The sequence below is a fragment of the Athene noctua genome, chromosome 2 (genome assembly GCF_965140245.1).
Source record: "Athene noctua chromosome 2, bAthNoc1.hap1.1, whole genome shotgun sequence".
Taxonomy (NCBI): domain Eukaryota; kingdom Metazoa; phylum Chordata; class Aves; order Strigiformes; family Strigidae; genus Athene; species Athene noctua.
Genome location: NC_134038.1, coordinates 73067850 through 73092906, shown reverse-complemented (window position 1 = coordinate 73092906; position 25057 = coordinate 73067850). Strand labels below are relative to the sequence as shown.

General features: G+C 40.1%; 1 protein-coding gene across 3 annotated transcripts in view; it reads right to left on the bottom strand.

The window, feature by feature from the left end:
• GALNT1 (polypeptide N-acetylgalactosaminyltransferase 1) overlaps positions 1-20905 on the bottom strand; it is a 91686-nt gene extending 70781 nt beyond the window's left edge. For all 3 annotated transcript variants that reach the window (XM_074899427.1, XM_074899429.1, XM_074899428.1), the window contains exon 1: positions 20278-20905. The gene's annotated coding sequence lies outside the window, so the exon portion shown is untranslated. The remainder of the gene's footprint in view (positions 1-20277) is intronic.
• Positions 20906-25057: the final 4152 nt, after the last annotated feature.

Here is a 25057-nt window from a genome sequence, read left to right as displayed (position 1 = left end):
AATGTATCTAGCCAAGTCCATTTTGTCAATTATTTTTCTATGAGGTCAGTCCAGTGGTACGACCCTGCACATGGTGAGAAACATCAGCACAAGGGAGTAAACAGAAAAGCATGAAAAGGAGAGAAAATTATTAGGCTGCCATGAAACTCCAGAGAAAACAGATTTATAACAGAGAACCACAGCTTCTACCTGTTGGTCTTAAAGTGACTGACAATACTTAAAAAAACAGCATACAACAAAACTACCACAGTTTTATTCCATAAGATTCCATGGCTTTACCTTATACAGAAAGACAGCAAGGAAAATAATCATTTCAATAAACCTTCCTTAATCCAAAGATTTTTTTTTTTCCTGCAACTTGTAAAAAAATTCATGGGCATAATTCATAATACAATTAGCAAAACCATAAACACAGGTATGTGTTTAACAGGTGTAAAGTACACACTGTTATCATAGTATCTCCCTAAAACTTATAAAAAATTGTCAAGGTGTTATTTTGATGAGGCTGACATCTACAGTGTATGTCCTTACTTTTCTTGGCTTTCACTATTCAGTTGTTCAACCAAGCAATGATTCTGGCAAGTACAGCCATGCAAACGATGCAGCAGCGCCTTTCTCATAGGTCTCCTGCCTTCTGGGGACACTGACTCAAAGCAACACAAGTCAACACTACCAGTGTATGAAAGGGACCAAGACTGATTGAACCCATAGGCAGTCTTTAAGTAAACATTATTTTTAGAAGTCAGCTGTAAAATGCACTCCCCACCACCCCCGCGCCCAAGTCAAGACTACAGCAAAGCTTATTTTCACTTTGCTTGACAGTACTACACTGCTGGAAAGCACAAGAAAAAAAGAAAACAACCACAAACGAGACAATCTACTGCTCTCAATAGTAAAGCATCTACTAGCATATTTAGCATCATTACTAAATCTGTTTGGACTGTAATAACTACCTTTTTCATAATTCAAATAGTATCTACACAGAATTGCACAACTTGAAAATGAAAAAATCTGTCTTTTATAACCTCACAACTGCTCTCCAGAACAACAGAAGACACGTTATTTGCAAATCAGGAGTAGCACTACAGCTCTGTAGAGATGATGGTAGTCATTCTTAACTATCATGATTCAAAAACATTAGTAAAACAATCAGCAAAACCTCTTTATTTTGACAGCATTAACGTACATCAGCCTTACATATGAGCACGGAGCATCAATGGTCCGGGCATGCTTGCCTTCAGTGGGACTAGCAACAAAGAGTTGTGTGTTGACTGCTTCGAGCTGGCAGACACCCTCTGCACCTTCCCTTCAGCCTCCAGGGAACACTACCCTCATTGTTTCACAAGTATGCAAAGCAACCAGCACGGATTCATATGGAGGATGTGAGCCACAGTGCAAAATACATTAGACACCTCTCAGCTCCTTCAGTTGACAAAGCATTCACTATGAAGGAACCCAGAAGTCAAAAAGAGAAAAGATTTAGTGTCAACCACAAGTTTTGTTTATTTTGTTTGTTTATAAAGAGTAATTAGTTTTTCATTAATATTTCTATTGTAATGGGGTATTGAAAACTTAAAGACCGAGCTGTACTTCCCTCAAAATCTTACTTTCCTATCCTAATCCACCACAATGGAATCCCAGACTTGTCTCCCGCCACTCACAAGAGCTCAGATGGGACCAGCAGCAGATGCACACCCCTGACATTACAGGCAATGCATTTCCTGTATACAAAGCACTGACTTCGGACCTCATTGACACCTCTTTACCACAAGTCACATGAAACTCAGGAGACATCAGATAATTATCATTTACTGTAACAGCTCAGGTAGTCTTCTTCCTCAAACAATGCAAGTATGGTAAGCAGCAGCAATTCGGTAGAATCATCAACCCCCTCCAATATGCCTACAGGCATTAATTAACCCCAGCTACTTAGATAGATGTGTGCATGTGTACATGTGCATATGTACGTACAAAGCGGATTTCTCTTTTAGTTATTATGAATGGGGCTTGACTTCCACTTTGAGTATTGTTCTTTGCTAGAAAAAGTGTATGTGACATTAACACTGGCAAACAAACATAGGATCCCTTCAACTGAGAAAGACAATGCTTTCTACTTTACCTTTTCCAGTCTTCCCTGACTCATTAGAAAAGAGTAAAAGCTCCTAGACTTACCGAGGAAAAAAAATCCTATTTAATTATGAATACAAAATAGTTAAATACATAACTATATTAAAATTACGGCTGCCCTCAAACGTTTAGTAAAATCACATGTACCTAAAATGATCAATGCTTTCTTGAACAGTGAACAGAGTGCTTCAGAAGAGCTGACTGCTATATTCTCAGGTATAATACTGAAATAAATAATCTGTAACCTCTCATTTTCTGATCTGATGCAAAAAACCCCCAAACAGTAGGATAGCTTACAGGGGGAGGGTGTGGGACAACAAAGTTTGGGGAAAAAAAGTACCCAATTTATTGTCATACCCAGTTTCTCCATTTCTACTGATAATTTTTAATGGAACTACAGAGAGTGAGATTACAAATATTTCACATTACCTTGGAGATGATCACAGGGACGCAAATTATGGACATTTCAAATATGCTGCTTTAATGGTGCTTAAAAGATCACAACCTCAGCCTTCCACAGATCACAAAATCAGTTTGCAGGTAGCAACAGGCAACTGTGGGATAATAAACTTACAGCAACTCTGTCCTATACATAAAGGGAACTACAGAATTGTATTACTTGTGACCAAAGGCTTAGCTTTTCTGTAGATCACACACACATACAGTATTATAGTGTGCACTACAGTGTATTACTTAGAGAGAAAGGTGGGAAGGGGAGGTTTCTAAGCAAGATCCTAAGACTTACCATTCACAAGAGGCAGTACTTGAAATAAATCAACTGGTAAATTTGTAAAAGCAAACATCAAATTTACACAATGCTCCTCAGAATTTACAAAGGTTCTCAATGATATAAATTTTTTTCATTAAGATAATAAAGTGCTAAGTGGTAGGAAGTCCCCAAAGTAAAACCACGTTCCACACATCTAATTATGTCTGTTTAGACACTGAGAAATCATTTCTTCCAGCACTGGTGTAAGAGTCTACCATCTATTCAGCTCTATACCTTCCATGCAAAAGAAATATTAGACTCCTTACTTTAAACCAAGTAATATATGGCTGTACACATAGCTAAAAAAGGCTGTTTTATATATTTACTAGCTTAAGAACCAAATGCAACCATTAAAAAAAAATCACAAATCAAATAAGTATTGTCTTGCAAGATGTAATTAGCACTTGTTAATCAAAGACGAAAATGAGAAAAATGTATTCTTGTCCCCAAACTTTTACAGAGCCCTATATTATCACACATTACAACATTAGTCCCCCAGTAATGAAAATATTAAGTGACAGCAGCTCAGGAGGTGAACAAGCATATCTTAAGTCCAAAGTCCAAAATAACACACTGCATTTTAGGAGGACTTTAAGTCAGCACATAAAAGTAAGCCTTTAGAAAAAATTTTGCCTGGAGCACAGAAATAATATAGAACCTCCCCCAAGAAAAAAGTCCGGCCTGAGGACTTGGTTCTTTGAAAATATTAACAAAAATTTTGTGGTGAGAGAAATAAATGGAAGTGAAGAGGGAAAGGCTTGCTGCCTTCTGCCAGATTTAAAACATTTCAGTAAGACTGTCTGTCAGTGTCAACAGGAGAATACGTACCCTAAAACAACAAACTGCTTGACTGAGCATATGTCTTCACACACAAATACTAACCCTCCCACAGAAATTCTAGTTTCAGATATCTTCATCTGCCTTCAGGCAAAGCTGTGCTGCTTACAACAGTATCTGAAATTTGGCTGAGCTGACAAATGACTATCATTTCTCATTTGCAAGAGTAGGAAGATCACTTTAAACAAAAAAAAGCTTCCATTCTTTTAAGTAGAAACAGGCAGACAAACATTTTCTGGCTTCAGGTGAGATAATGGTCCCTATTTCAGGAAGTTTTGTTTACCACCAAGGAACACAGGAAACATTACGTTATCAAGTTTCCAAAACAATGGATTCAGTTAGTAATACAGATCCTAAATTCTTTCTTGTCCCTTTCTGTAAAATCAGTAACAGGTAGTTGAAACAGAATACTGAGAGCTATTAACGCTGTCATAACAAGGATGAGGAAACTGCAACAATAAACCAATGAATTAGCTTTTCTAAAAAAAAGCACTGCTGTTTTAATGCAGCAATCCAGCACATAGTTTCCCAAACCATGTTGCAAACCTTAAGATTTCTTCCTAGAAATACCCTGTTTCACTTAGTTTATTTATTGCTGGGTCAGTCAGCTGTTTCCAGTATCTTTATTTTTACAAGCACAGACCCAGAAGATAGTTTGGTATGCAGAAAAAGGTATGGAGTTTACATATACATCATGCCTTAAATCAAGAATACTGAAAATCAGCAGCACTGCAGCTCAAGGAATACATAATAATGTACCCCTAGTCCCTCAGCATTTGCTTCTATCTCCACACTCCTTTCTGACATCATCACATTTGGGTACAGGTTAGAACTAATTTAGCACAGAAACGTACTGCCATCCAGAAAATTTTGCAACCTGTTTCACAATACTTGCCTAGGGAAGGGAAAGAATAGCCAGGAAAAGACTGTTTACTTCAGAAGCAGTGGCAGACTGGCATGCTCATGAAGCTAACAACCTAATTCTTAAATTTTGAGACTTGCCATTGTTGCTATGCTAAATCTCAACAGGCCTGTTACATGGTAATTATGTCTTCTATTTTCTCTAATTGTTTGTTTTTCAGTTATTCTGTATCTGGTTTTCATCTCAATTTAAACATCTCTTTAGCAGCTGGACATTGTGAATTACATCATAACATCATGAGGGAAGGATTATTAATCTAATACCTGGCAGAATGCTTCAGGATCTGAGAAACGATCACTACTGGAAATCTCCATCAGCTATTCAGATATAAATTCAATTTTCAGTAACTGGAAAAACATCAGTTGTATAAACTCTTGCTTCCCCAAAACACCTTGCTGGTTCAGGGTTGAGGAATAATTATTTTTTGAATATTCTAGAAACAGATGAAACAAGAATCTTCCATATAGAAGCTCATCTTAGAGTACATCAAAAGTTAGGTGGCAATATGAAAACACTCAGAATGCTTAAGTTTCTAATTAACCCCTAAAACCAAAGTCACTAAAGATAAAATAGTGTAACAAACAAGCTAGGTACTTGCAATGTTGAAAGAAAGGTCAGGATATAGAGAGAACCATGACTTACAGAACAATAAAATCCAAACGCTTCCTTTCATAGCGGGTATGCTAGACTATAGAACACTTCAGCAAGAACCAAAATGAAAGAAGGCACCTTGTAAAAATATGGTTAAATAAAAAGTAATAAAACCATCAACGTACTACTTTTGTTCAATCAACACTGAATTATTCCTTTAAAAAGATGGGAAAAACCTTTGCAAGTACCATACTGTTTTAAAACACTTATCCCAAAATGTTTAACTTGACATGAAGAAAAGCAAGCAGGAAGCTCTCAACACTTTCGCACACCTCATGATAGGCCAAACCAAAGCCTCCCAACTCATTCAGCTTTCAGCTCAACTGTTTCAAAGAGTCCCTTTTAGGAAACCACTTCTTAACACTGGCTCACCTGAACAGTATCAACTAACTTCTTTTGTATATGTTAGGAAATGTACTATGTTTTTTTAAAGACTCAAATCCAATTCATCATTATCAACTAAACTAGGGAAGCAGTGCCAACTGAAAACCAGATTTCTAAGACTTTCCTCTGCAACTGAGAACTTGGGGCTTGCAATTACCTCCCTAGGAGGCTCTCACCAAAACAAAAGACCATCCATCTGTCAAAATACCTAGGCTTCAAATTACTTTGATATAAAATTAATAAGAAACAACTTAAAAGTAGCAGCTCAAATGCTTCATCAGCTTCAAAAGAATAGCAAATGCTGAGAACAGTTATTTGCTTTGCAAACTGAAGTGTTCTACAGACCAAGTATGCTCAAACCACTGATTTGTCAGCATTGCTCTTAAATTGGCACCAAAAAGCATTCCACACTTTCAGAAACTAAGTTCTAAATAAACTCTAAATAAAAAGATGATGACTTAAATATGATCCTTTCAGAAAAAGACTTATCAACCTTCCATATTCATGGGAAAATTTTATACAGGATGAAAAACTCAATTTGATTTTTCTGGACTGTAACAATATTCTGCTTACTCATCAAGAACGAATATGGCAAAAATGTCTGTAAAAAGACTTGAAGTTCAGTGCTATCTTCAGCACATGTATGTAAAAGAAAGCTACAAGAATTTAGAGAACATGTGAATTTAACTTCTTATGTAACTATCTTGTCTGCCTGGTTTGGACTACCATGTAATTTTTTGCTCAAGAGACATCATGTCTTATCTAAATACATCAGCTGTCTTGTCTGCCTCCTCAACAATTATTCCAGCATACCCCAGGGCTACAACGGTGTGCCCGATGCTGTAAATGGAAGCAGACTCTATGCCTATTATACATTTCACTGGGCTATATAAACCCCTCCCATTTCTTGCAAAGATCCCAGTGATATTTTCCTGCTAATCATAGCTTACTCTCTTTTGCCTGAATTATATCAATGTCTTTAGCATTTAAAGCATTTGGTTTTCTATTTTTATGCTTCCCTGTTCAGAAAGCACAAGCAAGCAGGAAAAGGAAACTAAGTCCTATGTCACACATAAATTTCACTCTTGTCAGAGTCAAGAGGGGCAGGAAGGAAGAAGGTCAAACTGATTTCTTCCTACCTGAAATGCACTAGACAGGCTAATCATACTGGTCAAAACTTCCATCTGCCAACAGGTAGGTTCTCCCCAGTCAACACTTCCACATTCTCTTAATAGCTTGGCATTCGCAAACTCTAATTAGCTTGCTACACAACCCTGTCACTGTTGGACAAAAGAAGTAGAAAGACACTATTTAGTCATTTAAATATTTTTGTTATCTTCTAGAGCAAGATATTTACATTTTATTCTCTCTTGCCAACTCTTCCCTTCTCCTACAGGTTTTCTGTCACCCAGTTCCTGTCTGCCTATGCTTGGAGCCCCCAACACATGCAGACTCCCCAATGCTGTTGTAGCTGCAGTAAATTAAAAAGTTGGAAAGAGGAATGTCATTGCTTCCTTCACATTGCTCAGTGCAGTCATCTAGGGAACGCTGGAGATCACAGCTTTAGTCTTATCAACAGGATCTTGTACTGGAGTTCTTATTTCAAAACGGTTCAGATGCTACCAAAGCCTTTATTTCTGACCCAACTCCCAACTATTTTTAATCATTAAAAGATGCTTGGATCACTTAATATACCCAGTTCAAGTTTTCCTCAGTCTCAAACATTTGGTCTCTGAGGCAGTCTACTACTTTTGAAACAGTCTTCAACAAAGCAATGTCTCATTATCAGATTTTATTTTATTTTAGGAGGAGCCAATAGTACAGTATTTCAATACTGTGACCTAGTGATTCATTTATAATGCTTTGAAATTAGTATCTATGACTCATGAACATTACCAGAATGAAGGGAATTTTGAGTGTAACCATGTATTACATTACATGTAATATAAAAATTTTTGTTAATATGCTAAAAGAAAAAAAGACAGAGCAATCCCCATTAGGCAGATCAACATAAACACATAAGTCAGATACTATTAGCAACAAATGAAAAAACAGTTACAATACACCTTAAGACAACCGATGCTTTTTCTTTGGATTTATTCAATTCAAGGCTTGAAACAACCAACTCTTCTGACGATTATCTCTTTTTTTTATGCCAAGAACAATGTTACATATTATATATGGAAAAAACAGGTAATTCAGGTAAAAATGGGAGTGAAAGTATAGGTGACAACAATGTTAAAAAATGTCCACACTTTAACATTAACATTTCATTTCTTTGTAACAGTCAAGTCTTTAAAATCATATCATTTAGTAGCATTCAGGAAAGTGAGAATATTATAAACGGTTATACTATTATTTGTAGTATAAGAAGTCTTTCCTATTAGTTTCTCTAACATTACAGTATAGAACTCATGCCCAAAGAAACTAGGTCATAACTAAATATCCAACTCTGAATTTGAAGTCTGAGCAGACAGTTGCTGTATTAATTTTTCTCATACCACCCTTCTGTGCAAGTAGCTGTCACAGTTAAGTAGTAAGCTTTAGTTTTCCTAACACAGTAAGGTATTCAGTTTAATTTCAGAGTAGAAAATACTAGCACCAAGATGGTTAATTGAGCTTCTTTAATTCCTTTTCCTCACAGTATTCAGAAAGTAAATAAATTAGGTTATCACTCTCCCTAACTACATCAGCTTACATACTTTACAGGTATGAACAACACATTAATCTTCTCATCTTGTCTGAAGTCTACTCTCCTGTTCTCCTCTTTGGTTTTTCAAGAGAAGAACAGGAGACAGTATATTTACAAGATAGCTGATTTATTAGCTAATATTATCTCTTCTATGAGTGGTTTTCAAACTATTCCCATTTGAAAAAAAATAATTACCATCAGTAAATTCAGATTGAAAAGTTCATAAGCAAACTGTGAAAACTTTGTGCTGGGGAGAAGAAAACATGACTACTCACTAATGCAAGCAAAGTGGTTTAACTTTTACTACTGTGTTCTAAAAAACCATCCTGTAGCAGCAGCTGCCTAGTTTTTTATAATTTTAAAGGACCAGCTGCAGTAGGAGCAGCAGCACACTGAGAAATATCTGATGGAATGTCAATGCGTAGAAATAAACTCGTCTGTCTGCAAGCAGCCCTTGCTAAAACAAGTTATCCTGCCTTGTGGAAAGCAGAACTTGTGGCCTGGTCTCCCACAGATTTCCATGAATAGCAGTAACTTCGGCACCTTGCTGCTGCTGCCCCTTATGAGCTCGCCTTTATTCCTCCACCTGAAAAACATCCATTCCCCACATGATACTATGATATCTTCCCTGTTTCTCTTAATTACCAAATCAGCAAGACATATCACATGCTGGGGTTTGTTCCAAGGCCATCTGGTCAGTCAAAAATATGGCTCACTGGTGAACTGGCAGTCTAGGAAAGAACTGTTGAGCTGCTGTCTTTCTTCTTCCTCAGCATCAGTATTCTCCAAACTTGTGCCAATTCAATATTTTGTGGACTTTTGGCCACTGAATATGACTAAAAGCAGCCTATAACCAGGGGCGGGCAGAGAGGGCACAGGGGAAAGCAATGGACAGCTGAAAGTGAACAAAGCAGATCAAACTGTCTCAAAAGGCAACTCTTCCTCTCCTGCCAAAACGATTTTTGTTGCCTGCCTGGGGCAAAAATTTACCTAAAAACACTATTAGCTTTTACATCAAGGACCACCACAGGGTATGATGTTACCATATTTGACATAGGATGAGAAAGGAGACAAATTGCAGGCAGAGAACAAAACTCCAGCCAGCAGTGGTATGGACAGGGAAATGTCCCCCCCATCACTTGAATGCTGGACATTTGATCTGTACAGATGCAGGCAAAGCAAGTGCCTTCAAGTTTTTCCAGATGTCCTTCAAACATTGTATATTAAAGTTTTGTCCTTAACTTTCCTCTATCCTGAAAGAACCATGTAAAAACTATTTATAATGCTATTAAACATCCTTTTTGAAGCTGAACAGTATTTCTTCCATAAAACTTAATTTGCAGTAGATACAAAGACTTTCTGACATATACACAGTTTTAAGATGGAAGTCTCTTAAAATTTCCATAGTCAATATACAGTTGATTTCATAAGCTTGGAGGTTTCTCAGTAATGTTCCTCCATAAGCATTCAAAGTTTAAGAAATACTCTTTTATTTTTTTCTGAAACAAATCCCTTTTAGAAAAGGAAGATAATTTTTCAACAACTGTTTGCATAAGACTCACTAAACTTTTTTCCTTCTTTTGACTGAAAGTGACTGCTCAGTCCAGGACCAGTTTCATGATGCCAAAGCAGTAGCAGTTCTAGCCACCACCAAAGAGCCAAACTAATCCCCTCTCCTCCATACCACAACACACTGATTTGGAAATCTTTAAACACAGTGTTTGTCACTTGGGCCACTGTGTTAATTTCTTCTTCAATATGCCTGGCCATAAACAGATTTCAATTTAATTCAAAGATGCCAGCCATCACTTCTCTTGAAGTATTGTCTCTTACTTCTGACATATCCGAGATTTTTGTTTTGACTATCTATTAAACTGTTACACAGATTCATTAATTTATTCAAAATACATTGAAATCTCTCTAGTAAATTAAATTATACCAAAAACTTGCATGTATAGGAAAACACAAGACCTCACACCTTTTCCAAATACTCTCCAAGCACCAGTAAACTAAAATGAAAGTTCTCAGTAAGATGACTGAGGTAATTTTCTTTTTTTCTGAAATACTTGAGTTCCAGAAAATCATCCCTTTTTTTAGTGTAAAAGGTTGAGCTTCACTTGCAGACAGCCAGGTCTCTAAAACATGTCAAACTAGATATCAAAAAACCCAAATTACTAGCAATTTCTATTATTTCTACTTCTTTCAGACACATTTCTCCACTACCACTCTTGAATCATTACCACATCTTTCTGAATAAAAATTAATGATACACCCAACCAGTTATTACACACTCAAACAAATGGAAGAAATGGAGAAATCACAAGTTATGGAAAACTGTTAAGACGGTATGCTACAACAGTAATTGATAAGAGCTGTTTTAAACTAACAATTAGCCAGCATTTTACAAGTGACAGATACAGAAGTAAACACAGTCTTTTAGAATAACATGAGATTATTCTTGTTTCTGCTCCATAGAAATAGACCATACAGCTCATCCTGGCAGACAGAAGCAGTAGTGAATCATAATTTCAATAGCCTCTGCAACAAAAGATGGTTTTATTATAAGAAAGTTGGTTTCAAATATTTTTACAGCCTCAGAGCTGAAAACTTAGCTATGAGAATCCCAAGGTCAAACATTTGATTTGGAAATCAGTGCCTGACTTGCATGCTGTTTATGTCTGGGCTCTTCTGCATAGAAGTGACAATAAAGAAAGCCTGCTCATTTTAAAAAACATCCCATTGTGGATTCTTTGTTTAAAAATGGTAGTGATCCAAACTAGTGGATTAGTGCAAACTAGTGACCGCAACTCAGTGCTATTCAACTCTACTGCAAATAACATGAGGTATGCTATAAAAAAAAAAAGGCATTGTTTTCCTGGCAGAAGCCAAGATGCTTTATGAAGTTTTCAACATGCTTAGAAAGAGTCCTTAAATGTCTTTCAAATATACATAACTCTCATGAAACATAGGGAAACTATTGTTTCAGCTCAAAGAAGTTCTTGCTGTGTTTGGGAAGGCACAACTTTAGGGAAAAAAAAAAAAAGGAGGAGTCATGATAGTCTAAAACTGCATAAGAAAGCTTTGATATAATCCAAAGCAAGAAAATTACATACTATTGTACTTCTGTGAATCAGATCACAGCTGAGATTGGGACAATTTGTTTCTTGCACACAGCAGATTTCAAGCATTAACTGGTTGCAGAAGAGTGATTAGTTTTCCTGGACATGGAAAGACAAAATAAAAGATGTGATTTGACAACTCTGCAAAATCCAAATAGAACTAAAAGAAAGAAACATGAGGAAGGAAGACAGAAAATAAATAACTTCCAGAAACAAGGGACTTGGTTTTCTGGTTTTTATAGGGTTTCTTTTTTAAAGATTTAACAAACTCAGTATTCAGGATTACTTGGTTTCTTTTGAGTATTGGTTACATCACTTTTTTTTTAAATTAACTACTGCAGATACAAAGTCTTTATGACTTAGAACTGCGTTGCAAAATTAGATATATAGCCAGACAAGCATATTTTGATAGATAAAAATTTTGTGCTGGGTCTGCACACACAAGGTGAACATTGCTTTAAAGTGGTTTAGTGAGCTCTAGTTACTCAGTAAACTCCTAGAATTGTTCATGATTTTTAAATACCCTTTTTCATTCAATTCTATGGTGTCATCTCAGAATAATGCAAATATTCTGAAATAGTACTGAAATTTGTAAATAGCCTTCAACTTTTAACAACTGTATCATATGCCTTTTGAATATACAAGTAAAGATTTTTTTCAGATGCTTTTGTCAGAGTAACTCTAATTCTGCTGTACTGCATTTAGGTATCTTTATTCCAACTACACTTGTATGAGTTGATGGATTGTTTAATATTTTCTGCAGGAGTCTGCTAGTGTTACTGTACACTCACAGTACCAAATTTTGCCTCATTCTTTAACATATTGTACAACAAAGTAGTATTTCAACTACAAACATACAAGTTATTTTAGACTTGATAAAATATTAATGCAGCTCCCAGCAATTCAATGAATCTATTCACAGCCAAACATCAAATACAGGGTTTAGAGCCTATAATGAACACTATTTTTTTTCTAAAGCAGTACTACCAATACTTTTTAAACTCTCAGCGCATTGGAGTTATTTTAAAGGCTAGATTATCAACTATTTACTTCTGGAACTCTGCACAGCTGAAGCAGTCCTTAAGTCTGATGTTGATTTATACGCTTAGAAAATATTTTAGTCCAATGTTCATAAAACCTGTGATGCCATACCTTAAAACCAATTTGAAGCTGAAAAAACAAAACCCAAACATTATTGATGAGTATTCATCTAACAAGTCAGCAGCTGCCCCATTCTCTTCTGCTTTAGCAGGGAACTTGAGCTTTTACAAAGAATAAAGAATTCCTGTGCATCCTTCCTGTCACATTATTCTCCCTATTCACTTCAATGCCCAAATAAACCACAGTAGAAGTTGCAAGAAAAAGGACAACTGAACAGCTTGGAGTTGTTTTCCCACAGCTATCTTACACTACATTTCCAAAACATTACTAGTCTATTCTTTAAAGAGGTCAGATACTTAGGTTTAATCCAAGTCTCAAGCAAATGCAAGTTTAACTTACTGGACTTTCTGATCCTATCTGTAATCCTTTCATACAAGAACAGCTTTGGAGCAAGGAGTAAGACATAAGAATCTAAAGGCTTTTCAAAGTTTGTGAGAAGTTACAACAAGCATATAATTTTTAATCTGCATGAAGGCTTCTGAAGGTGGTACTGCACTTTCCTACTCTCTAAAGTTACTGAACGACACTGTATTTTTCATGATGTTTCTGAGACTTTCAGTTCAGAAAAATAAACCACAAAATCAAATATTTAGAAATGTCAGCCTGAAAAAGGATTTCTATTTTATAACTTCTCTTAGCAGGCAGAGGGCCTTAAGGGGTAAGTTCCATTTTTCTTGAAATACGTATTTCAGATAAACATATTTAAACTTAGTATCTCTGCTGCACTTTAGGAAGCTTAATGTTTGTAGTATGATGTACTATCTCCAGAATTTAAAAACAAAACAAAATAGGTTTACTAAACTATTACTAATTTAAATACCTGTATTTCTTAAACTTCTGTTCAGTGAGCCCTGAAGAAAAATTTTCAAGAGCATATTGAAAAAGGAGTAAACAGTCACACACTGTTTGCAGGGGTGGGGTTTTTCTGGCTATTCTAAGTATACCTGTTATTCCAACTACCTCTTTGCAACAGGACTGCTCTGGTATGCTGTCTTCAACCATTTTTTCAAAGAAAGATAGCAGACATTTACTTCATTCACATAATAATATAGAAAATAGAGTTTAAAACCACAAAATGGTCTTTAAAAAAAAAAGTTCTGTGGAAATGTGTCCTTAACTTCTTCACAACAGTCACTAATTCACAAACTGGACGTTCAAAGTAGTATCCCAATCAGCAAAAACTGAAGAAATTTCTTACAGAAGTACTGCTTGGAGACAACAGTCAAAGCTGAGTTTTGCTTCTAGAATTAGGATTCAGCTTCTGTGTTTGAGAAGTGTATCAATCCTAATTACCCTGAGTACACAATGAACTGAAAATTAAATAAATCCATTAGTTTAATTTTAACTTAAATGAGTCCTTAAAGATACTTTAAAAATGCCCCATCAGTGCACGTTCTCTCTTCAATGTATTTAATGCAGAAACATCATGAACAGGATATGCACACAAGAGCCCAGGTGGTTCCTAATGCTAAATTATTCATAATGGTAATCAAACTGATGAACGTTGCACAGAGAAAGCACCACTCTGACCAATCTTATTTTTTCACCTACAACTAATTTGCACTTGGGACCATCTGAAGATTCAGAAGCCTACTGTACTTGTGGGGTTTTTGCTTTTTAAAATAAAAGCATCGCCTAGCAAAGTTAAGAACTGACAACATGAAGTAGTTAAACTCAGTTTAGAACACTAGTGTGGAGACATCTGACTAAGACCAGTACTAGATACCTTTTTCTCTTTATAGAGAGGTCCATGGTCATTTGATGACTTTTTCATTCTGCTTTTCAGTCAGCTTCTTCATTCAGACATGTAATGAGCAGTTCCAGATCTCTCTACACACTGACAATTCATTCTAACCCATTATCAATATTCCCATCCCCTGGTTTGTAACTCACAGAACCCTCAAAAAAAAACCAAATTTGCTTCACTCTCCCTGGAAGAATCCCAGCATTATCACTTCCCTTTTAATTTTCAGTGTAATTCTGGTTATCATTCACAATTTGCACTAAAGCATTGCTAGCATACAAAGTGCAGGCTTAAATGGCATGGAAAAAGATAAGATAACAATGACCCATGGCTATAGAAGACTAAACAGATTAGGATTCAAGTTCTTCAGGCTCTGTTAGCGTTCGTCGTGTTACGCTTGTAAAATGAGGTTAGTATTCCTGTCTCCTATAGAACTACTTAATGCGAGATATTTATGCACTGTGATATTATCATAATTCCTGTGGTTGATGGGAAGCACCAGCCGAAGCTCTGAAGCCTATTCTGATGCACTGTAAAAAAGTCAAACAACACGACATACCCCCTTGCTTGCCTGTAACAAGTCTTCACAGGCAACTTGGATGTTGAAAATCAACCTGATTCAATTGTTCCGCATAACTGGAATAACAAATTTTGTCATATGACTTCACTTACACATAAAGAATTCTCTTACATGAAGTAGTATTGCAACTCCACACGAAAACAGTACCACACTCCATTACAAAGTAATACTATTCATACAAAAAATGCTCAGAGCTTACCTACTGTAAGAAATCCCACCAAAAACAAAATCCTAGAGACTCTACCACTTACACAGCTTAACCAATATTAGCACTAGTGAAAATAAGTCAACTTTTCAAAACAGTTAAAATATTACACTGGCTTGCAGTTTAAGGGACAAAGTTTTCAAGAGTGAGACAAGTGTTATGGAACAAAAGAGCAGTTCACACATTCTGCCTGCAAAGGATGCTAATGCTCTTCCAGCTAGACAGCAGAACGCTGAACTGGCTTATCTTTTGGATAAGTTTTCTAACAGAGTAAAGTTTCTGAAAGTTGATACCAGCATGGCACAAGAAAAAAAAAGTTTGAAAACACTTCCTTCCTTAACTGGGGGTAAATTTTACAGCAGCTGTACATCAGCTGGTCCCACAGTAGCAAACTGCTGGTGCTTTATACTGTTCTTCACTAGAAGTAACTTATCACAGGAGAACACACACAAATGTCTTAAGAACCACCAGATAATAGCAGTCTACAACACAAATAGTGCTCAATATCCCTACCTGGATATCTCTCTCAAATGCTGAAAACCATCTCATAATAAAGGAAAAATACATGAGCTGAAGCTATTAAAGACAGTTGCAGTGGTCATTAAACAATAATTCCAGTGAAAAGGCACCATAACAAAGCTCTGACTATTGAGGATAATTTTTTAATGCCAGAAAAATGAAGCTGACCACTCTAATACCAAAACCAAATACCTTGGCAAAAAAAAAAGTTTGGAAGCTACTTCACAATCAAGTTCCATACCACAGTTACCTACCACTTAAAGGCAGAAGAGGACAAGAGAAAAAAAGTTGTGTGGGTTTTTTTAATGATTGAAAATAAAGCTCTGGATCACAGAAGCAAAGGTGGCAAGTGATATCAAGAGAAATCTAGGGAGACCACCTTGCCAAGGTTACCTTTTCTTAGCTGACCAGGTCTCCAAGCACATTTGCTTTCAGAGACAACTGAGGTTATCAGCTAAACACCCTCTCTGCTACTGTAACTGCTAAGTTGACTGCTCAGTTCCACCAGCCCTTCAAACAAAGACATGGAATCAAAGTTGTATTTCCTACAAGAGACTACAAACCACCACTCAGTAAGCTGCATAGCCCAGGGCTTTAGAATTCAAGCTCGTTCTCTTTAGTGAATTATAACCAGATCTTTATGTGAACCTGATGGTAAGAACATCTCAATGAGTTGGGCGTTACTACAACAGTACATGTGCGAGATATTTATGCAGTGCTCAAAGTCACAAGTTTCTAATTTAGCCGAAAGTAAATGCCCCTTAAGAACCTCCGTATTTCATAGTGTAAAACCATATTTAGGTAATCAAAAGGTGAATAATAGAGCAGTTAGCCAGCTCTTTAATACATTAGCTAAAAGTATATCAATTCCATTGATTTTTACGATGGGCTGATTTCACATAATGGATTAAGCTAGCTAGGAAGACTGTAAAAAGGGAAAAAAAGCCTCACCAGAATTAGTGGAAGACGGTGTCAAAATGCTTTTATGACAAGCATGCAGTTAAAACATTTTATCTAGGGATGTTAAATTTAGAATACTACTGTCAAGAATAAATTTGGTACTAAAAGTTGAGTAAAAGCCATGATCACAACACTGCAGATATATTTTGCAGATTTTACCTATATTTTACTTAAAATATTTTGTTTTATTCCTAGCTAAGAAACAGGAAGCTTGAACTATGAATACATAGTCAAACTTCAACACGGCAAAAGGTGACAGCAAGGTGCTTTAAGGATCCATAAAGCAAGAAACATTTAAAGGCACTAATTAAAGATCTGGGAAAGAAAGAAAAGTTAACAGTTATGTATGTTAGTCAAGTACAGAAGACCAAAAGTGTAACCAGCTGGGAGATAATCAACCATGATGTACAGGTAACACAGTGGCAGATAAAATTCGATGTTAATAAATGTGGAAATGTCACTGAAAATTAAAGACAAAATTATTAGTATGGTCAGCAACCTTCTAAATTAAGTAGACGTAGTACAAACAAGCAGGGATTACAAGCACCCCTGTGGAACTCAAGGGAGATCTCTGTTCAATATGAGAACATAGCTGTTGAAAATTAAAAGTATCAGGATTCAGAAACAGCAGTGGCCAGCACTAGCAAAACTGTAGTATCTTCATGTAAAACTTCATTGCTTCGTTGTTAATCATTACCTGAAAAAGGCTGCTGTAGTACTAGATTAGGTGGAAAATCAGAAATTAATGCTGTTAATACAAAGAATCACAAAGGAAGACATAAAAAAAATGCCTGTAGTTTTAAGTAGACTAAACAACATAAACAGAAAAAAAATAACTTACAATTCAAAAATGAAGATGCTGCTCAGTGGAAGTGGGAAGTATGTAGTTCCAAGGTATGCTTTTTAAATTCAATGCATAATTAAATATTCAAACTAATTTTTAGTGCACCTTTATAAAAGAATCTGCCTACAGTCAAAGGAGGACAGAAAACGACTGGGTTGAGGAACATCACATTTAAGGATCCAAGCCTACTTCTATTACATATTGGTGTAAGACCCATACCATAAGTATTCGACATTTGCCTTTTAACCCTTCTTGTATCTGCTACAAGCTATTCATCTAAACTCCAAATAAACTCCACTGCCATGATTTCAATGCTAAAATCACCATGTTGGCCCCAGGGAGGTGCACAAAACCACCCTACTTTCCAAAAAACTTTAAAAAAATCAAGATCTCAAAAAGCAACACTAGAATGCAAAACATTCGCTCTAACTGGGCCTAAAGGACAGTACTACAGGCTTCCAGATTTTGGTTAGTAATTTGAGAACTCCAAAATTCATTATAAGATGATCGGTTTAGAAGTATGAAACTTGCTCCATTCTCAAAAGCACCACTCCAACCGCTAAAGGGTGTTTTAATGCGTCTTATGCAAAAAAAAAACCACCCAACTGGTAGGCTAGTCCTCAAGCACTGAAGGCTCCAAATACAGGTCAACTTGCATCTAGAGACAGTTCCCACACTTCCACATAGAAGACACTTAAAGAAACAGAGTGGGGAGGACTGCAGAGCCAAAGACCATACCATTTTGGTCCTGTGAATCAAACTTTTGTGGAGAGTCTGAGAAGTATCATCTACACTAAAAAAAAAAAAAATCACTAAAAATGTAAAATGCAAAATCTGTCAAGAATCTCTTGTCTCTTGAACTAAACATAATGTAAATTGCCTTCAAATGATTTAAGTATTTCGAAGTACCCTATTTTTAGATGAGTGTCCCTGGTGCAACTTTTTATTCTCATCCCAAAGACAAACATCACACTCCTTCTGTGATAGAAGAAAGAAAAATAATTAACAAGTTTACAGCTAATGTATAGTTTATCAACACATATGCAACAAAGACAGAACAGCAGGGTATTATTTTGCCAAAGCAGCAATTTGGCATTGAAATTTATTCTAAATTACCTCCATTCTTTCTCTATATAGCTTATTCCCGAACAAACCCAGTTTTAGAAGATGAGGGGGAATAAACCTTTGAATAAAAGTGAAACAGTACCACTTCACCACTAGTCTATGCAATGACTGTCACATGGTATTTTTAAAACATTTCCATGACTTTCACTAGCGACTTTGAATTGTTCTGTTCCTACAAGAGCAAGGTATATGAGGAATAAGGTATCCTCGTTCACTCAGTTTACAGTTCTGAAAAAGCAGGCAGCATCCAGTGATAGTCCAAGTGCTATCATTACCACCTTGATGTCACGGCTGGCTTGTAGGCAGTGTCCTTGCCAGCTATCATTTGAATAATTTTTCTGAAGATAACCGTGATGCCACAATCGTTTCCTATCAGCAATCATTTGAGGAATATTTATCTCTGATGCGCATTCATGTTTTACAGATAAGGTAAGCCTGATAAAATGCAGCAAATTCAAATTCAAAGTGCTAGCAACACCACTTAAGAAAGGCCAACATCACAGGAGGACACGGACAAAATCCCCAAGAAAATGATGAAGCTGGCACTAGAAAGCAAAAGGCTTTCTCTAATATAAGCAGTCCTTTGTATTTACAAGAAAAATGAGTTCTGTGGTGTTCCAAGTGTTCAGAGTAGCATGATCTTCATTGCCTTTGCAAAGGAGTGAAGTTGAGCGTAGCAGTGTATAAAAATACATGGTTAGTTACATAGTTTTGGTTTGCACAGCTGTTGGCTATGTTCATTTACAGTTCATGTAGTGCCAACATCATTTATATAAACAGAAGAGGCTGGTTCACTCCTGTTCATCAGCATAAAAGTTATTTCTCTCAGCAGCTGCTGCACAAAAGCCAGTTTCTATTTCAGTATCTCGCCCTGTAAGCTTACAAAGTGGCAGGTTGTAGAGACTGCTAAAAACAAGTAGGACCTAAAGAAACTCCGCCGGGCTTAATAATAAACGGGGGCGGTGGGGAGTGCAGGGGAGATGGACGACACACTTCTGCTTTCTTACAGCGGAAGGAGGTAGTGACCCTCTGCTAACACGGGTAAAGTCACATGAAAACTAAGTTGCTTCAGGCAACTACTTGGCACGAGAGCGCTAGTTTCCCCGACCTTCTTCAGCTTTACGAATCAAAAGGAAATAAAATAAGTCTGATCCGGATTCCAGCAGATAAGAGGAAGTCTGAAATATTAGTCACATGTTACGTAATAGACACGAACTGATGGAGCTCGATGTGACAGCGATGCAGGGGTTCAGCCCGGGGTGCTGCCCCGGCGCTCCCCCCCGCGCACACACACACACACGCCCGGGCGCTCCCGGAGGCTGCTGACACAGAGCGGCAACAGGACGTCCCCGGCCCCCCCCGCCCGCCCGGAGAGGCTCGGGGAGCCGCTGGCAGGCAGCGGGCGGGCTGTGCGTGCCCGCCCCGCTCCTCCGAGAGGGCACGGCGGCGGGGCCGCCCGGCGGGGAGGAAGCGGCGATCGGCCGAGGCGGCAGTTCCCCCGCCGGCGGCCGGGCAGGGGAGAAGCCCGGCGCTGCCTCAGCTCGGCGCTTCCCTTTCCCCGAGCCTCAGCGAGGGGCGGGAGCGGGGCGGGGGGGGTGGGGGGAAGCGGAACCCGCGGCGCCCGGAGCCCGCACTCACCTCGGCCCTCGCTGTCGCTGCGGGGCGGCCGGCCGGCCGCTGGGGGCAGGCAACGGGCGCCGCCGGCCCCGCCGCTGCCGCGCCTGTCACCGGGCGCCCGGGAAGGGGAGTCCCGCAGGGTAAATCCTCCGGGCGGCGGCGGGGACGGGGACGAGCCGCTCGCCGCCCGCTCGCCGCGGCGGCCGCTGCCTCGCACCGAGTTGAGGCGCGGCCGCCGTTGCCGTTGCGCAGCCGGGCTGCCGGCGGCGGCCGCTGCCGCTACAACCGCGGGGAACCGGCGCCTCCGCTCGCCGCCTCGCTCCGCGGCCGGGAAAGGAGCGCCGCGCCGCCGCCGCCACCGCCGCCTCGGCCCCCCTCTTCCTGTGGCTGCCGGGAGCCGCGCTCCGGGCGCAGCGGCGCGGTCACACGGAGCCCCGTGAAGGAGCCGCCGCCGCTTCCCTCAGCGCCCCGGAGCCCGCCGCTGCAGCCCCCCGGCGGCGCCCGCTCCGCATGCCCCGTCCTCCGCGCACCGCCGCTGCCGCCGGCGCCCCCGCTCTCCCGCGCGCGCCGCTGCCACCCGAGCCCTCCTCAGCGCCGCGTCTCCATCACCGGCGCGGGGGCGGCGGCGGCGGCGGCGGCGGCGGGGCGGGGCGGGGCGGGGGGCGGCGACCGGCCCGGCGCGCGGACACGTCCCCCGCGCCCCCGGGGCGGGGCCGCACGCGCCCCGCCCCGCCCCGCCGCTACCCCGGATGTGCGGGCCGGCGCGGGAGCGCGCGCCCGACGGCGCGGGGGGTGTGTCTGTGCGGGGCGGTGAGCGCGCGCGCGCGTCTCCGTCCCCGCCGCTGCCTCCCCTCGGCCCCGCACCGCCGGCGGGCGCCGGTGTCCTCGGTCCCCGCCCGTGCCCGGGTCGGGGGAGGATGGGGGCGCTGCTCGTGTTGGGCGGCTGCAGCCGCAGAGGCGGGTGGAAGCGCCGCGGGCCGTGCTGGGCGCCGCCAGCCCCCTGGCTGAGGGGTGGGCAGCGCGGGTCCGTGCGGTGGGCAGGGCCGGCGGCCCGCCAGCAGGGGCGGGGGCTCCCGGGTGGCCTTCAAGGTAGGACTGGGCCGTGAGGACGTGCGAGAACTGCGGGGCTCCACGCATTGTCCTCCCGACGCCTTCTGGTGGGGGACACCAGCAAGAGCGGTGCCCAAGCTCCTTGCTGGGCCACGGGTGGCTTTGGCGCAGCTCGTGTACCGCCACGGGTGACAGAAATGTTGCACTGGGCCATCGGGCTCTAACAATCCTCCTTGTCACAAATGGCCCTGAGCCAGGCACTGGGGCCCGGGCATGTGGCCCACTGCAGCATCAAAATGTTAGACGCGTCCCCTATAACAAGGTTTGTGTACTAAGGTTGTTTAAAACAGCTAGAAAAGTACTTCAACACCCCCCCCACCCCACTCCCCCCACCCCCAGATGTGTTATGACATTTGAATTCTGGGAAGTGTTTTATCTTTTCCCTACTCTTAAATTCAGCTTTTTAAAGTTTATAGATCAAAGTTTGTGTGCCCTCTTTAAAAAGTCTAGCAAAGTTTCAGTGAAGAAAACACTGGGTTTCCTTGACGAGTGAATCTTAAGTCTCTGGAATGATGTATAACTTTAAAGAGGTGTTTGTTTACAGAACCCAAAAACCATGCTGTGCTCATTATAAACATATTTAACGAGTTCCTTGGCAGAAACACTATATTCTAAATAGAATTTAAACATGGAAAGAAAAAAAGAATAGAAGGTATGCAGACAAAGTTAGGTGGGTGCCAAACACTGTCATACTGATGCCCCACAATTTGGGGGGCATTTTGCCCGTGCTTCCATTTATTTCTCTCTTAAAAAACCTGTTTAGGCACTGACTGGTTCTAGTCCTTTACCCACCACACACGTGCAGCTGCCACTATTCCTATGGTATTTTTTTGTCTAACCACAGGATTAATTTTTTACTCTCTTCACCATATATGCAGGTGCTACTTGCCTCCTTCAAAAGTAACTTAGGCCTTCTTTAAAGGTGCTTAGATTTCCCAACCATTCATTTGGGATACTTTTTCTTCAGACAAAACCGATGGGTTCAGAATCTTCTGTGCCCCCACAGATCTGTTGAGGATGAGTACTTAGTTTGCTCGGTAGAGAACGTACACAGCCCTGTTTTTCTGTGTATTTTGATGTTTGTGTATTTTGACAGCCGTGTACTTGCCTACTTTTGCAAGCATTAAAGAAGGTACATCAGGCCCAGCCTCTCTAATCAGGAGAGTGCTGGCAGCAGCATGGTGGTTGCACTTGGACTCCATCTGCCTGTTCACCCCTCACAGGGCAGTCAAAAGTGGACAATGGATTCCTGAGGAGAGGAGACATCTAACCAGGGTAAGATGAGGATGAGACTAAAAGCAGCTTTGACTGATGTTGACTGGAATAGTTTGATTAAAAAACATTTTGAGAAATGCTTAAAATTGTAGTCACGTGACAGAGTAAACATACATGTAAAAATACCAAGGGAGCCAATGCATAAACAGTAGAACAAGGAGTTATTCTTTGCCCAACGCAGGACTCGTGCAAATGTTCACCTTCAATGAGCTGAATGGGGTTCCTTGTGTGCTTAAACAACTTAAATGTTTGAGCTTTGCTGTGTTGCTCGGCTGAATATATTCATCAGGGACTGTGTACTATGACAGGCAGCTTCCCTGTGAGAGTTAATGCACACCACTGCAAGAACTATAGAGCTGCCTTCATTTAGCATTTATAGGCTGCAGATTGAATAGGTGCGTGTTATGATGTGCATGAATAGGTACACAGGCAGATAATATAAGAAGTACCAGGCTTTCCCCATGCCAAAAATCTGTGTTTTCAATTTATGCTAAAAAGTTTTAGCAAGAATGATCTATTGTATGCAAGCAGTTTACCGTATGCAAGCAGCTTAATGCTCGTTCCATTATGATTGATGATCCTGTAGGATGTATCCCAAATCCCTCTGGTGGAATGTCTTTATGACACCTCGATTATCTATTCTATTGCATTGCAGCTGAGTCCAGGAAACTCACTTAGCAAAAATGTTATCAATTTCATGAAAAGAAGTCAGTGCCGAGACATCTAGATACAGCCGAAGACACTTTAAGAAGTGATATCAATTCACTAAACCATGTAGATAAAAAGATGTAATTCTGGAGTAAGTGTACATTCAGAAACGTAGTCTATAATTTAAGGACTAAGTTTATGGCATTTGTATTAAGACAAGTATATTGAGATTCAGGTTTATGGATTGTGGAACACTGCTAAATCAACTTTGTAAAATTATTATTGGAGCGATCTTTTAAAATACGTACATCTTCGAGTCATGAGAACAAATAAATAGATTTTTAAAATCTTTGTGATGGTTTGCAATTATAGTCAATGCTATCCTTCCGATTTCATATGACTCTCAAATTACTCTAACGTACATACTGCAGAAAGCCTAGCGGGGAGAAGAAAAAAAAAAGGATTCTTCTTGCTTTGGTTACATGTTTGTCCAAGCTGTGCCACTCCTGTGATGTGCCCAGAACCCCAGAAAATACCAGGTGTAGGGAAAACAGCTAGTACGCTGCAGAGCGGAACCCCTGTGTAATTTGCACTGAGGCAGGCACCGATGGGCTCAGTTGCCTGCATAGGTCTCCGTCCTACACGTGCAGCCCACCTACAGCTGCAGAGAGCTGAACTGAACAAGACAAGTGCCAAAGCTGCTAGGCTCAGGGCAGATGAGGAACTGAAGTTGAGGCTACCTGCAAGGTAAACAGAGGCACCAGGGGCCAGATCGCACAGACAGGGTACGTGTAACCGTAACGCATGTCAGCAGCACAGCTTAGTGTCGTGAGGACAACAGCCAGGAGCAGCCTTGCCAAGGAATCCTCACAGAACCAGGGTTGAAGTGTTCCCCAGCTGAAGCGGGTCACTGTGTCAGGGCTTGGCAGGTTGCTGCACTGGAACCTGAAGCAGCATCCCATTTGAACTGAATGCAAATAAGTGGTATCTTAATGGAGATAATTTTGCACTCATTCAGTATTCAAATGGTGTTTTTAAAATAAAACCTTAGAAATAGGAAGTATATTTATATGCCAGATATAATCTGCTTCGTAAAAAGAAAGAAATATGTAAATACTGTCTTCACATCAACTTGGGGAAGTGTTTGTCCCACCAGAGCTAATTGCCAATGAAGAAACTGGCGTTTATTGTTGAGGTTGTTAGAAAGGGCATCATAAACTAACTTTATCATAGCAAATGTTGAATGGTATTTGCATTATTCCCATCGTATTGTCTTTGTTTTACAAGCTGTCTGCAATAGCTGTTCTTGGAAGGCCTCCAACAAAGCATTCTCTTTGGGGCTACTAACTGCAAATAAGATTAAAGCTTAATATGTCTGGTAATCAGTTTTCTTTTAAAGAGTGCAATTTGATTTCTTATGGTCAGCTGGGATCCCACATATCCTCATCTCTTCTGTTTTTCAACTTGCTGCTCTCAATAACCCAAAAAAGGCAATTTGCCAACAGATGTCCTTTCACCACTTCTCCTGAATTGGAGTGTCATCTGAGAGGTAGTCAGTTATACACAGCTTCTACTCCAGAATCCGAGACGTCTGTCTATTAGATGCAACTTCTTTTTTTCCCTCCAGCCCAGGCAAGAACAAAGCACTGTGTATCCTCCATTTGTTCCAGCAACATGCAATGAACAAAGATGATGGGTAAAGCTTGTTTGCTCAAACCAAGCAAACAGGAGTATGTAATCTCTGGACTCCTCACCTATACCACCAAAT